This window comes from Aythya marila (genome assembly GCF_965140915.1).
Source record: "Aythya marila genome assembly, chromosome: 9".
In the NCBI taxonomy this organism is placed as follows: Eukaryota; Metazoa; Chordata; class Aves; order Anseriformes; family Anatidae; genus Aythya; species Aythya marila.
Window position 1 is genome coordinate 19,203,792 of NC_139050.1, and position 15,588 is coordinate 19,219,379.

The window sequence follows — 15,588 nt, forward strand, 5'->3', positions numbered from 1 at the left end:
ACAGGGAAGTTTTTAAATCACAAAATACATTTTTTAGCAAGTGGCTGCCTTCTTGTTTAGCAAGATTTTCTGCTGCATTATATTTTCCTTGCTCTATCCCCCAGAAGGCTGAACATTGCTATCTCCTGCAGACAATGCAGCAACGCCCTTATTTTGTACTAGCAGAAGATTTTTCCATTCACAAGCTGTTTTGGTATTCCAGAGCATCTCACCGCTCTAGCATGCATTTATCTGTATTTAAAGTAATTTTATTCATAAAAAGATTATTCTCTCTTGGTTTGGAGGATGCCGTCAGGGATAAAGGTACATGCAGTAGCACAAATAACTGAGATCTCCTGGCAGACTTTTTGTCTGCTTAACGCTTTCACTGATGGCCTTGATGCTGATAATAATGACCATAGAATAAAATATCCTCTACAAAATATAATTTCCTGTTGGAATGCTGGCAAAGTAATGCTGATGTGACATACACTTACTGCATCATCTTTGGGTGATGGTACCGCATCTTGCATGTTCTTTTCTCAAGGTTATACAAAGATGTCCACACAATATTCTCAGCAAGAGGTAGAACTACCTGGGCCTTAGATTTGATTTTAGCTGAGCCTTCAAACCCTTGTGCTATGCTTTTTGTGTGCACGTGGACCTGATATATATGGAAAGCATCTTAGTTTAAATAGAAGCAACGTAAAAAAACTGAACTGTGTAAATGGATGTGGATGTGAATTTTCTGCTTTTTTGCAGAAAACCTAAGGAAGAAGGACCTAAACCATCATAAAAGTTAGGGTAAAAGTCTTTTGAAAATGCCTGTGGAAGAACGTATTTATCAGTTTTACATATCCCAAGCTAAATCCCAAGGAAATGATGGACAATTCAACAAGGTTTAGTGGTAGACTTGGCAGTGCTAAGCTAACTGTTGGACTTGATGATCTTGGAGGTCTTTTCCAATCAAAGTGATTCTCTGATTCTAAGATATGTGCCTGGAATATATTTAGATCCAATAGCAGGAAGCTGACTTCAGACAGATTCAGACTGGAAATGAAGCACTTGTATTTATTAGCGTGGGTCATTAAGCATTGGCATATCTAGATGACAAACATGGGGTATTTCACGTGCACAATAAATTGAGTGTTTGTCTACATGAGGCTACACACGCAGTCCAAATTAACTAACACTGACAAGTTAAAGGAGCTGATGTAGAATCTGCTTAGGGAATGAAGTTGACTCTTTTGCTGTAAAATGTCAGACTGAAAAATTAGTATAGTCTATCTGGCTGGAAAACAGATGAGGCTACATCATTAGCTCTGTCCTGTTGGTGCACTGCAGACAGAGAACAAGAAAAGTTTTTTCTTCTGTTGCATAAGAAGATATTAATGGCAGTGTCTAACCACGAATTTTCACACAATTAGTGTCAAATGTTGGCTCGTCACTGAGACTACTTGCCATAAAATTTCTGACTTCAGAAGAAGGACATCCACATTAAAATGAAATGTGAAGATTGTCTGATGTGTGAGTTTGTGAGACAGAGTCCTTACCCACAGAAACAGTGTTGTCAGCAGCACTGTTTGTTTGAATTAAAGCTGCAGATTGGATCTAGTCATTCATGCTGATCTCAACTTTTATGTAGGACATAAATTGAATACATTACATCTTCTAACACGCCAGGCCAGCACTCTCTGACGCAGATACCAAAGCTGAAGTAAATAGGAGCTGGCAGTGTTTTCCAGCTCGAGGTGTCAGACCATTAGAGATTTCAGGTGCCTAAATGTAAATGCAGTATAAATGTCCAAGTTGGAGGATGGCTCGAGAATATATCCAAAGATATTATTAATCTGAGAACTCCTTCTGGAATCAGCAATTACTGCTGGCACTGGGCCAAGCCAGTGAAGGAGTCTTGTGATGTATTTTAAGAAACGTGAAAGTTCAGTGCCCTGTAACTGCGTCTTAACTACCAGACTCTCAGGAAAAGGCTAAAGAAGGCTTTTTTTTTTTTCTTTTTTTTTTTTTTCTCTCTCTCTCTCTAGTCGTTAACTTTGCACTCTTGTGCCTTCCTTCCTCTCTAAGCTTCCTTTTTGTGAAGATGAAACCTAGCGATGCAGTGTTTGCCTACAGGCGTCCTTTTTCCTGTGAACACAGAGAACCCTGAAGAACAAATAAACTTTTTAAGTTGCTGATCCTGCACGTTTGCAAATTCATTGGGAGATTTGGCTCACATATAAGGACAGAAGGATCCAGCTCCTAGGGAATAAACGTCAAAGAACATGAAAAGAAAAGTCTTAGCGGGCACTGGGACTATAAGAACAAAGAGTGCTTCCAAACTGCACTAGTGAAAACCACTGGGAAATGTGGAATAGTCTGACAGAAGCAGCAAGAATCATGGTACTGAGTCAGGCACTGAATCAGAAAAAAAAAAAAAAAAAGGCTTGATCCAAGTGAATTAAAGCCACTTATATTCCTGGAAATGAATTATTTCCTCTTTATCAAAAAGGAAAAAAAGCCAAAGAGGTTAAGAACGTAATTATATGTTGCAGAAAGAATTATATGGCAATTTCTGTCTCCCAGGCTCGCAGTCAGGGTACTAACCAAAACCCTGACATGCTGCCTGACTTTTTGTAGGGAGTCTCAGCAGCACTGCTTGCACTGCCTATTTACTTTTCAGTACTTCCTCTTGGAGGCTTTCTTTTACTTTATGCTCTCAGCAGGCTGTTAGAGGAAGCTCGGGGTATTATTTTGTGTCCAGAATAAACAGAAGGCGCAGTAGTGTCTTCTGTGCATAAGTGCTCTCCTGTCTTTGTGAATTTACAAACACTGTAGAAAAACAAAATGAGCACGGAAATAGTGTTTTGATACACGATCCTTCAAAATTGGTGCTGCGGTCTTGGTTCTTTGCTTTGCCAGGGAGTTCAAGTGTATCAGTTACATAATTTACTATTTATGTCATGAAGGCCTTCAGTGAAGTACTGAAGCCTACGAACCATCTCCCCCCTTTCCTATCTGAGGCTGAGAATATTTTCATTCCATTCATCTCTGCTTGGACGCGGAGTGTCTGTAGAGCGTTGCAGAGTATCTGTTTTCAATGCACGCTGACGTTTTGCCAGTCATATGTCATGAGGGAACGTCCTCCCATCGGTATGAACAATATGACCATGAAAGAAGGCAAACAATAACTGCATTATGTCCTCCAGAAGATGGAGAGAAGTTAGAGGGAATATGTTTTCGTGCACTGTATTTCAGGGCCTTGCTCATCCATTGCACAACACTGCTGAGTTTGTTTCCTAGCATTTACAAATGAAATTAAATCAAGGTTGTAAAACAGAAAATTGTATTCATATGCTTTGTGGATTGATGATGACAGACAGCAAAAAATGCTAAAAAAAAGAGGTCAGCTGAAATGATTTGATAAAGAACCTAATCACCAATACAACCAAGATGCCAAATAATTAACTTGATTCTGTCCTGTGTACTTACTAAGAGTCTCTTTTTGTGGGTTTTCTTGATGGATGGCAGTTGGTTGGAAATAATTCTATTAAGATTCAGTTATTCATAAACCTTTATCATTTAATAATGAAAATCAATTTGCTTATGAATGCATTTCGGTTGCTGTACTGAACATCAGCATACCCAGACTCCTGTCCTCCAGCCACTGAAGAGGGTCTCTGTCATTGGTAATTGGCTGAGGAGTAGAAAAGGGCTGGGGCAGTGTCCTACAGACTTTTTTCTGGCTCTCCTGCTATGATGTCCTGATGTAGATGAGACACTGCTACATCACGCAAACCACCAGGTTAAATTAACCAGAATCTAATTAAGGTTACAAAAACAACCCCAGAAGTTTTATGGGGTTGCAAGTAGCATTATCCCTCCTTATCCAAAATAAAGAGCTTATTTCTGCTGTTTCCCTTAAGAGTTAAAAGTGGTCCTGTTAGGGATGAAGGCTGCCCAACAGATAACTAGAAAAAGCAATCTGAGAACGAGCAAGGCCAGCTGGAGCCCAGCCAGCATGGCTGTGAGCGGTGATCCCCTGGAAGAGAAGTGTGCTGCAGAAGGGGCTGCTCGCTGCCACTGCAGCGTGGCCCCTCGGGTGCTGCGTAGAGAGCCGGTGGCAGCCTGGTCCAGGACAAAACTAGAGAGTCAAAGACAAAGGAAGGTGAATTGGAGTGAAAGAAGAACAGGAAAGGGGAGCAGTGGGAAAAAGAATTAGCCTTTGTTTTGTGTGCTTGATCATAGAATGGTAGAATGGCTCGGGTTGGAAGGGATCTTAAAGATTGTCTGGCTCCAACCCGCTGCCATGGGCAGGGATGCCAGATCAAACAGCATAGCTCTGTTCCAGTGTTTTGAAGTACATTTTGTCTTAGGACCTGGCTCTCCTGATGCCAATTTAAGTCATCAGTTTAATACACGGTGATGCAAACAAAAGCATCAACCACTTGCTTGTCTACTCGTACAAACATTTATGTTGGATGGTTGCTTTTTAGCACAGGAGTGAACCAACAATGCTAAAATACCATTTGTTTTGCTGTGTCAAAGGAACCAGCTATCACGGTAGCCGCGTCACTAAATCACATTACAACCCTTGGTCTAATGACATTTGTATAGATCTCCAGCTCTCTACGGTTTGTCACTAATCACAGTAGTCTGAAGATAATCATGCAGGGACATTATCCCATTTGATGTTCCTTACCTCTACCTTGGCTAATAGCTTCTAAAATATACGCACAAACCAGCATATTCTGGCTTCTCCAATTGCTTTTGCTATCTTTAATTTTCTTTCTTTTAGCAGAATAATTGAGAGATCAATGAGGTTATTGTGCCAGCTCTGTTGCTCAACTCCCCAGCTTCCCATTGCGGTGGGATCTAGCAGGAAACTTCAAGAAATCCAAAGAACAGCCAAGCTCCTTGGCATACTTCATCTCAGAAGCCTACCCTAATAAGGAGAGCTGAACAAGAGTTAGTCTCAAAAGATTAAATATCTTTTAATTACAGCATACCTTGTCCCAATGGACATACTGTTATGGTTCATATTAGCATTGTTGGGTGTTCTTTGTTTCTCTTACTGCTTTAGCAATAGAAAAAAAATAAAAATAAACCTCTTCCTTGCTACAGGTACTTCAAACTGCGGCAAGTTTCATGAAGTGAATGGAATTGTTCAGGATTTTAATCAATGTCACTGCACAGTTCAAACAAATATCTTAAAATCAATGTGTTTTTTTTTTTTTTAAGATTCAAAATGTTATATTGGTAATTTTAAACAATTGTAGGGAATATCTTGTTATATTGACCTTGAAAGTGTTGGTAAACAGAAATACAGCATTTGCTTGCTACAGTGGAAAGATTAGAAGCTCAGTCATTTAGTGCTTCATATGGTAATCATCAGGAACACAGCGCCTTTCTTAATGTAGCTGTCAGACTGATGGGTTACAAAAGAAACAGATTCCCAGCTATTCCGTAGTTATAAAAGATCAAATGATCCAGTTTCATCAGACCATCAAAGAGGGAGACTCAAATTCATTGAATACAAATATTTTTTTTTCTGTTTGCTCACTTAGGCTGGTCCTAACCACAGGTTCATAATAAATTTGTAATTAACTCTTGAGCTGTTACTCATTCCAGGATGGCACTGAGCATCAAATAGCTGTCACTTATAAGGCAGCAGAGACATGAATAAAAATGCAACTGCCTTTTTTGAGAACTGCTTTGGGTTCATTAAAAACATACTGACAGGAGATACAATTCTCTCTAAGTGCAGACAGCAACTGATTCTGGCATTTTCCCTATGGATTTTTTTCCAGGGGTATTTGATGTGAGCAAATGCCTCTGAAAGTCAGCTATGGATGCACCAGGATCTTGTCTGAAGTCTTGTCTGCAAAAGGCACCTGTGTGTGTGCTGTGGCTTAGATAAGATGGTATAACTTTGCTGATTCCCAACCCTTTGTCCCTGTCTGTCTCTCAGCCTCCACCACTTTAAACCAGTCTTTTCTTCTTCGGAGCTGTGGAAACCGTGGTTTTCCAGCTTGCCAAGAAACTAGGGGCTTCTCTGCAGAGGTGCCCCTGCGCTGTGGATTGGCGTTTGGCATGGGCAGGCAGAGTGGGCCAAGGAAAGAAGCAAGAAGCCAGAAAGGAACAAAACCCTTCATTTTCTGAGTTCTTATTCCAAATGTCTTTGAATCAGCAGCTCTGGGCCCTCCCCAGCTCTTGAAGGAATGCCAGTTCAGTACTGTGAGTGAATAAGGTGTGTGCGGGGGCGACTGCTTCTCTGTCACTTGAGAGAAGCTTTATTTTAAAAAATGCCTTTTTTTTTTTTTTTTTTTTTCCTTTCTTTTGCTGGTATTACAGAGATTTGAATGGGTCAAAGGAGCTGGAAATGGTTTGGTTTAGGGAGGTTTTCTTGTCTGTGGCCTCTCACCCAGGCAAATCCAGCCCAGGTCATTAGTGACTAGAAACAGTTACCATGTTAACACAGGCTGATGGATGATGCAAACTGTGCCCGAGTCCAGTTTCTAGCAAAAAAAGCGTCACAGACACCGGTGTTGCTGCTGTCCCTAAGTGACACTCGTGCAAGCACTGGGGATGGGGCTGTGCCAGCAGGCTCATCGGGGCAGCGCGGAGCTGAGGCATGCAGCAGCAAGCATCCTCCGCGCCACGCGTCCTTCCCTTCTCTGCGGAGAGAGAATACGAGCCTGCGAAGCTGTCAGGCTGATGCTTTCACCAGCACTGAAATGACATGCAGCGAAAACAGGCAGGCAAAATGAACAAAAGTAAGGAACACCTTGGCTAAGGAACACTGATAGCTCCTGGTAAAAGACACGCAGAAGAGCGCGAATGGTTTCATTCAGAGTTTTGGACTGAAGCCCTACGTATATGAGGAAAATCATTAGCACACAATTAGCAGTTGTGCATGAAAATGGGAATTACTTCTTTATTGTACTCCCTAATTTATTTTATAATTCTTTTATAATTTGTTCTTACTGTTTATTTTTTTGCATTTTGCTTATTTGGAGTCTCATACAGGTCATTTTCACTCCGCTTAGCTTTAATGTCACTCCTTTATTTGCTCATTTGTTCTGCAGCCTGTAAAGCTCTCGTGGAGGGTAATTTGCTCAGCAGCAAGGGGAGCGGGAAGGCAGGTGGGCTGGCAATCTGAATTCTGATTTTGGCTCTGCCACTGGTTCCTTGGCAAGCTGTGTACGCCACTCCATGCCTTACCTTCCCACAGAAAGAGACTCATAGCTGAAGAACAGTTTACAGTCTTCAACTAAATCACTGCATCCACCAGTGCTATTTACTAAAGGAAAACACAAATGAAAACAAGCATTTTATGCCATGTGCTCCTTGAAGTGTGTATGAGTTCATTAAGCCCAGTAAGCCTCCGTTCTCCATTTTCTGTTCCTAAATTAGACCTAAATATTGACTCATCATTGATGTACACATCCAAACTGCTATAGACATCCCAGTCTTCGAGTTTTATAAAACCTGAAATGATCTAGCTTTTTCAGCCTGTTTAACAGCTGTGATATGCAAGTAGCGAATCCTGGTGACTCGTGGAACAGAGTTAGCATTCAGATCTGAACCAGCGCTGTGGCGAGCAGGTGCTGCTCCCTCCCTCACCATCAGCCTTCTCCCTGTCCTCCCCTTCCCCTGCTCCCGATTTAATTTGGATAAAGTGCCCACCACCAGGGTACAGTAGTTTGTTGAGGGCATAGTTGTATAATTTCATATCATTTGCATTTTTCTTTAAAGCTGTTGCAGTTGACAATAGAAATAGTGTAGTTTCTCTGTCTAGGCCACAGTGGCATTTCCAGCATCATTAATTCGCTGTAACTGAAACCCTTTTGTCTCGGGAACAACTAGGGTTATAGCAACAACGTCGGTGCAGACGCAGGTTAAGGGCCAGTAGCAGCAACATGCTGAAAAGCTTATTAAAAATGGTCTCTGTCTCTCTGTAGACCTGGAAAGCCAGCCTCTTGTATCAGACATTCTCATTTACGGCCACAAAACTCTTCAGCTACCAAAGATTCTGTAAGTTAAATGGCAAGACTTAAAAATTGCAAGGTTGAGTAATATTCCTGACAACTCACTGTAAGATGAGCTTCTTAAAGTTCAGGGGAAGGTGAAATACATCTGTATGCAACACTTAACTGCAGGGAAAATTTGCTGCACCGCACCTGGAGCTTACATTTCAAAACTGAAAAATAAATGGCCTTGGCCATCTTAACGCAACTGCAGCTCAGGGAGTTAAATACTTGGTTCATTTCGTGATCCCCTCCAAAGCCTTTGCCTGCGTGACACCTGAGAGCTTGCTATTCTGCAGCCTGCAATTAGCAGCTGTGTGCAGGGGGACACTGTTGCATTTATGTACCGTGGGCTCTGGCTGTGTCGATGCATTCATTTATTGGTGTCATTGTGTGCATACGCATACTGATAAATGTTACACCTATTATTTTCTAAGAGACTGGGTAGCAGTGGAATGCAAGGATCTCCCATTGTAAATGTGAAAAGGAGTTTGATTTTGTTGTGATTGGAAACTAGCTCATATTTGTACAAATTTCTAAAGCTAATTAATGAACATGATTATGCTTCGTCAGTTGGCTTCCTGTCTTCTTCCACACAGGGGCCAAACACTCTGAACAAACTGAACAAAATGCTACTCTAATACTTCTTTCTTTCTTATTCTACACACTTTTACTACCCAAGTCATTACTGAATATTCTGTTAAGCTCCATTCATGACTTTTCACATCTTCTTTTTTGTCTCGATTTATTCCATTTTATATCTGGAACACAACATTAATGCACACTACACTCTCGCTTGTTGAAGTAAGGGAAAACTCACAAAAAAGTGATCACCTGCTGTTCTGCGTGCAGCTAACCAGTCCTTGTTTGTTCCCTGTTGCACACATCATGAGATCTTTGGGGAATTATGCTAGGTATAAAGTAAAGTAATTGTAATTTCCAAAACAGGATCTCGAAAATACCATTCATAATAGTCAGAAGTACTGTTTGACTGAAGAGAGTTGGGAGATTTTTCAATCTGAGAGTTAAAAAGGGATCTTCATTGTTTCTGCCCCTCCCATCTGCTGTTCTCTGCAGCTGAAAATGGGGCAGAAAGCCAACATCATGACATTTGAGCAGACAGCAGTTTATGGAAGCGTCTATTACAATTCCACACCCACACCCTTGGTAGAATGGAGCCTTCTCCCCGGCCATTTCAAGCAGAGCTGCTGCCAGAGTTACAGCTGATTGAGGCTTCATCCCCTGAGTCTGGGATTTGTAGGCACACTCATAAATTTTTCTGTGTAGGTTTTAAATACAGATTCCCCTTCCTCTGCTTGCCTACCCTTCTCTCCCCATCCAAGAAGAAATCAAAAGAATTTCCAAAACACGCCATCAAAGTTTGTCAGCCCTCACGTGCCAGCATTGCTAGTGCTAGGACTGCAGCATCAGAGAACAGAGAGAAACACGGCGATGAATGTGAGCCCTGCCTTTTGCCTCGCTCGGTGATCTTAAACACTGGTGAAACACCTCACAAATTACAGCAAACACGTGAAACCTGCTAGCGATTTCTCAGTTTTGCAGCTGGTCTCAGAAGGGAACAGTATCATTTGAATGGCTGCCTTTTCTAGCCCTTTTTTTTTTTTTTTTTTGTTTGTTTCTCCCCTGTTCTTTCATGATGAGCATTTTCAGCAGTTGTACACGTATCCTTCATCATCTGTCTGAAATAAATATTAATAGATATTTTTCCTAAATACACACATACATCTAGGCCATATGTAAAGCAGCTATGCATATGTATCCACTCTCCTTTCTTCTATTTAAATTGTGTTCAGTGACTGTTCAGTTCTCTCTAAAGGATGAGTCACCTGGCTCATGCTGGAGTCAGGAATCTAGGCTCCAAACCGTAGCTGCAAAATGATCCAACTGTGTATCTTGATCAGTTGTTTTAAAAAAGTAACCAAATCTCTGTCCTCTACATCTGCGTAAATCTCTGTCTTCAGTCTCCTAAATAACAAGAAAAATGTTATTACTGTTTCTCCTTACATTCTTTTTCCTTGTTTTTGTATCTGAATTAAAAAATAGAGAATAAATACGTGAATACAAGAGGAGCTGAGCTATTTTGGATCGAAAGCTCTAGAAACTGAAGTTTACTGTTTCTTGGTAGCACACAGATGCTAATAAAAGAGCAGAGGTGGTACCCTCCCTCCACCCAGTTCAGCAGCGATCCAGGAACCAGTGGCGAGCCCCTTGCACAGTCGCTGTCCTCATTCATTCTTGGGCTCCTGGAGGGACTGGTGGGACACAGAGGCAGCGTGAACTAAGCTGCCCCCTTAGATACATGTCACGGAGAGCATCAGCTGGTGTGCAGAGAGGGCACGGCTCCCTGGTACTGTGAAATGTTGCCCGTATGTAAGCAGTCACTGACAGGGTGACAAAGGATGATCAGTCATGCTCCAGTTGTGTGGCCGAGCAACTGAAGGGGTCTTGACATGAGTGAACACCACACTCAGTAAGAGTCAAAACAGTAAGTTGTAGGTAAAGCAATGAAACTTTTGCTTTCATATTTAGGCAGACATTGAGGAAGGAATATCTGAAGGTGGACATGTTTTCCCTTCATGATAGAGAAAGCAAAGACAATACGTGTAATCCTTAACAGAGTAATTAAACTTTATCAATAAATCTAGTGAGCTTTCAAGTCCCTGGATCTTCATAAGGCTTGAATAAAGAATATCATGAGATGGCTTACTTGTTAGTAAGGGGTTAATCATTCTAATTCCTAGGTCTGAGAGGAAAGATGGAAATGTAAGAGGAAAAAGATGTGGACTGGCGTCTTACCTGAATAGTAAGTATTGCAGAAGTAGAAGTGCTGTCAGAGATAAACAAAGCATGAGGACAGAGTACATACATACTGTGGGAGAGTTCTGATTTAACCAAGTAAAAAAAAAAAAAAAAAGATGAAAGATAAAGACAAATAATTTTGCTATTACAGAGGTGTCAAGAAAGTGGATTGCTACACTGATAAGTTAATTCTGAAGTTGGAAGGGGCATTTTTTTGTTTGTTTGTTTTCCTAAATTCAGTCAAAAGGGTTGTGTGATTCAGTCACACCAGTGGAGGGGATTCCCTCTGGATCTTTATCTCTTCATTACCTGGAGTTTATTGTTTGTTTTTTTTTTTTTTTTTTTGCTTTAACTTGCCTCTCGAAGAAACATGATTACTTCTTGTACATCCTGAAGTGTTTTGGGAAGGAATTAGATAATGGGCTGAAGAAAGGTGGGGACTTTCTGGAACACGGAAAGTACCAAGCTGATGATGAACTCAGTGTTTTTCTGGAACTGAAAAAAAGACATACATGGATTGTAGTGGTATTTTTAGCTATTTAGAGTATATGTGTGCCTGTCTGTCTTTTGGTCTCAGGCCCTGCCAAGACTGGGGAGTTTTAGAAAACATCTCATTGCTTCCTAATACCAAATCACAGTGTTTCACAAAAATTCCATCAAAGGGGTGTTTAGGGTGCTGCTGGAGCTTTCTTGGCAGATGGTTTTAGTTCCAGCTGAATCAGCACAATCTCTGAACAGGTTGCCTTCCTCTGCCTTCCCATCCAAGATGTCTCAGACTCATCAGGCAGGAGTCCAAGCAGTGGGGACCTCCAGTAGGGCTTAATTTATCAGAAACTGAATTGCTGTGTTGGCTGTAGTAACTCATAATTCAAAGAGAATGAGTTAGATAAAGTGATCTAGAGATTGATTTTAAAAACTCATCTGGCACTGTATCTCGACATTTCTTGATCACTGCAGAGCAAATTGATTCCTTTTATAAATTCTGAAATAATACAAAGCATATTGCTGAACTGAACTGGCATAAGAAAAGCTCCATTGGGGTAGCTCCATTTTGCAGAGTAGGGTTTGGCATCTGAAACCAGTGATGAGAAACAAAAATGGATAAAGGCTGGCTGTAAAATATTGCCACTAGCAGGACTGGGGATTTCTGTTGTTTCATTAGGAATTCATAACTTCTTTCTATAATAAATGACTAAGCAGACTTATCAATAGGTGAGATGAGTTTTATAGGGAGAGGCAAATTCTTTTATTTGTACCAGTTTGTCTAAGAAAGGATATTCCTTCTTGCAAACCTTGCTTTGCTTTCAGCCTTGGACCATCACAGCTGCAGCAATGCCACTCCTGCAAGACTGAGTTCCCCTGCTGAGACCCATGTCCTGTGTGCATCATTTTCCCAGTCTGCTAAGGAAGAAACTTCCCCGTCTCCCAAATGAGTCATGAGGATAAATTATGTAATTTTTATAAAATGTTTTAATTTGCTCTACTGGAAGGACAAAGACTGATAATTTCATAATACGTAACTACCTAAATGCCATCTGAACTTTTTAGGGGCTTTGTTTACTGGCTGCAATTTTCCAGAGCAGTTTTAAAAGAAAAGATGAGGAGTGGTGTGCTCGTTCTGGGACTGCATCTTGTCAGTAATCACTACCCTGAGACCAAAGACTGAATTAAGAAAAACGTAAGGGAACAAGCTTAGTTCAAGGGAGAACTATCTTTGTACCAATTTATCCCTTTTATGAAAAGTTAAGCAACTTTTAGCGATACAGCAACTCCAAAAAAAGATTTTTTTTTCCTTTTCAACCCTGCTGCATCGACATAAAGCCCATTCCTTGTTGATTTTTGCCGCGTGAGCACTCACTAAAAGCCAACACGTTGCTGACTGACAGCTGTCCTTCGAGCTAACCGAGGCCAGATGCGGTGCCATGGGGGAAAAGCGGGACCTCACAACCAGGACAAAGTCACCGAGGTGATTAATTTGGGGCTTTTGGGGGGATGCAGGTGAGTGATTTAAGGCACTACGTGAGGAAAGCAGCGGGCTGTGGCACTGCGGTGTGTTACGGTCTGTGCGGCCACGGGCTGCTCTGTGGATGTCTGGCCATTAGTGGTGAGTTATTGAGTGATCACACTAACATTTCGGGGGGTGCTTTTCCACAGTATTTGTGACAAAAAAAACACAAGCTCCGCCGCTGAGCAGCAGGCTGTGGCAACGTAAAAACCGCCACGGGGCCGCCGAGGCCTGGAGGCCCTCAGCCCCCGCGGGGGCCGCCGCCTGGCTGCCGGGGCGCTGCCTCTTTAAGCGCTCTGACGTCAGCGCAGCGCAGCCATGGCAACGGCCCGGCCCGGCGGCCGGGGCCATGCGGGCGGGGGAGGAGCTCCGGGCGCCGCGACCGAGCGCCATGGAGGCGGCGGCGGCGGCTCGGTGACACCCGCGGGCCCGCACCGACACCGGCACCGGGACCAGCACCGGCACCGGCACCGCCCGGCCCGCAGGTACAGCCCTGAGGGGCGCCCCTCCTGAGGCGCGAGGCTCCGGGGCCTTCAGGGCCCTCAGGGCGGCGGCCGCTCCCCCCCCCCTCCCTCACCCCCCTCCTCCCGGTTCGGTCCCTCCTGAGGCCGCGGAGCGGGGCTGAGGCGGCCGCCCGGGAGCCTCCGGGCCCGGTGGCGGTGCTGGGGGAAGCCCCGACCCCGCCCGGGAGCCCCGCGGGAGCCCCGCGGCCGCCGCTGCCCCGCCCCTGGCGGGCGGCTCCGTGCTGCGGGCGGGGCGCGGGGAGGAGGAGGAGGAGGAGGAGGAGGAGGGGTGGGGGGAGGAAGAGGAGGGGGAGGACGGGGAGGAAGAGGAGGAGGCGGCAGGGCCCGGCCCCGGGGGGGGAGCTCGCAGCCGGGCGTCGCCGCCAGCAGCGGCCCCAGCGCCGCCGCCTGCAGGTAACGGCCCGGGGGGGCCCGGCCCGAGGGGCTGGGGGGGGGCCGGGGGGCAGCGGCAGCGCCTGGGGGGGGGTCTGGGGGCTGTGGGTGGGGTGGGCGCCCTGGTGCCGGTGCTTCCGCCGGTTCCCTTCTTTCCCCGGCGGCTTTGGGGCCCTGGGACCCCGCCCTGCCCTGCCCCGGTGGGGAGCGGCCGCGGGGGCTCCGGGAAAAATGCGAAAAAAAAAATGCAAAGTCACGGGGGGCGAGCCGGCACCCGCTGCCTGGCACCTCGCTGTCTCCACAGCCAGATCCCGTTTCTTTCTCTTTTTTTTTTTTTTTTTCAAAATCTGTTTTTTTTTTCTTGCCCGCGCTTCTCGCGGGGGTCATCGCCTGCTTAAATTTTTTTTTATTCTCGTCTCCGCCAGAAACTGTGAGAAGCGCCCGCCTTGCTTCACGCCGACAAGTTTGGGGTTTGTTGTAGCGCTGCGCGGGCAGAAGGAGCTCCCGGCGCTTCCTCGTGTGCCTGCACAGGCGGGCGATCGGCGTCCTGCCTTGTGTGAGGCCGGTTGTTGCAGCCCGCAGAATAGGTGCTTTGCCAGGCTCGCTTTCAGTCCTGAAGTAGGACTGTGCTAAGCATGAGCCGTGGAAAAAATTGCTTAGAGTCTAATCTGATTACCTGTCATCAATTTGTGACATGCTCTGAGAGCAGCCCCTGCCCTGTCATTGGGAAGGGCGCTCCGGAGGGAGCAGGCAGGTAATGAGCCACCGAAACCCCTGGGAAGGCGTTGGGAGGGGTGGGAGGCAGAGCCCCCTGAGTCTGGTGGATTTTCTGTGTGCAGTCCAGCTCTGCGCTCTGCTTCAGTCTCTTCCTTGAAAACCCTTCGGCTGTTTTCTGCCGAGAATCTGGGCTGAGAGACGAGGGCAGCTGCGTGGCACCAAGTGATTCCTGGTGGTCACTGCGTCTCCGCCAGCACAGCTCCGTGCTGGTTCGCAGGGCTCCTCGCTGCACCGTGGAGCTGCTGCCGGGGGGCTCGGTGTGCCTGCCAGACCTGCCTGGGCTTTGTGTATGAACGGGGGGTCCGGAGATGCCGGTAGTTGTGGCGGGGAGTCTGTGGCGGTGGGAGTACGTGGGGATGTGCGCCTGCAAAGTCATCTCGGCGCGCAGGGGAAAACCGAAAACTGCACTGACTGCTGGTGGAAACGCTGGCAGTGATGTAAAAGGTGATCGCTCATCTGACGGTCAGATGACAGGCACAATAGATGGAACTAGCGGTTCAACTGGGAGAGAACTCAGGAGTAATGCTAATAATAACATCAAGAAATTACAAAAAAAAAACCACCTTAGATTATGAGGTCTTCTAGTGGGATGGTAGCCTGCAGTGCTTTTTCTGCAGTGTTTGTGATTTTTGTGTGTGATAAGTGGTGAAGTTAACTTGTGCTTCCACAGGATGGACTGATTTTTATCTTGGAAGAATAGGGCTAGGAAAAAGAGGGAGATTTTATATATATATATAAAAATATATATATATATTTATATATATATATATATAAAAATATATATATATATATATATACACACACACAAATATAAAATCTCATTGTGTCTAATACAGTTAACACAGGCAATATTCAATTATGTATTCTTCAAAATAGTTCTTACAGTAGGTAGTGTGGATGAGTTAAACAGTTTAATATTTTGAGAGTTAGGACTATATAATACTTCTTTTTTTTTTTTTTTTTTTTTTGTTAAACAGGAAACCCACATTTTCATGACACAGGGATGAATTTCTCTGTATTCTGTGAGTTGGCGTGGTCGAAGTGGCCCAGCAAATAACTGGTGTTCTAATGTTTAGCCCTTCCCCAA

At 44.4% G+C, this 15,588-nt stretch overlaps 1 protein-coding gene across 2 annotated transcripts in view; it reads left to right on the plus strand.

Moving 5' to 3' along the window:
- Positions 1-13,160: 13,160 nt before the first annotated feature.
- Positions 13,161-15,588, plus strand: part of GNB4 (G protein subunit beta 4) — a 29,293-nt gene continuing 26,865 nt past the window's right edge. Inside the window, exon 1 of one of the 2 annotated variants that reach the window (XM_082767202.1) lies at positions 13,161-13,313. The gene's annotated coding sequence lies outside the window, so the exon portion shown is untranslated. Of the gene's footprint in view, positions 13,314-13,657; positions 13,746-15,588 lie in introns of those variants that run through there. The other variant, XM_082767203.1, reaches the window with a different exon arrangement.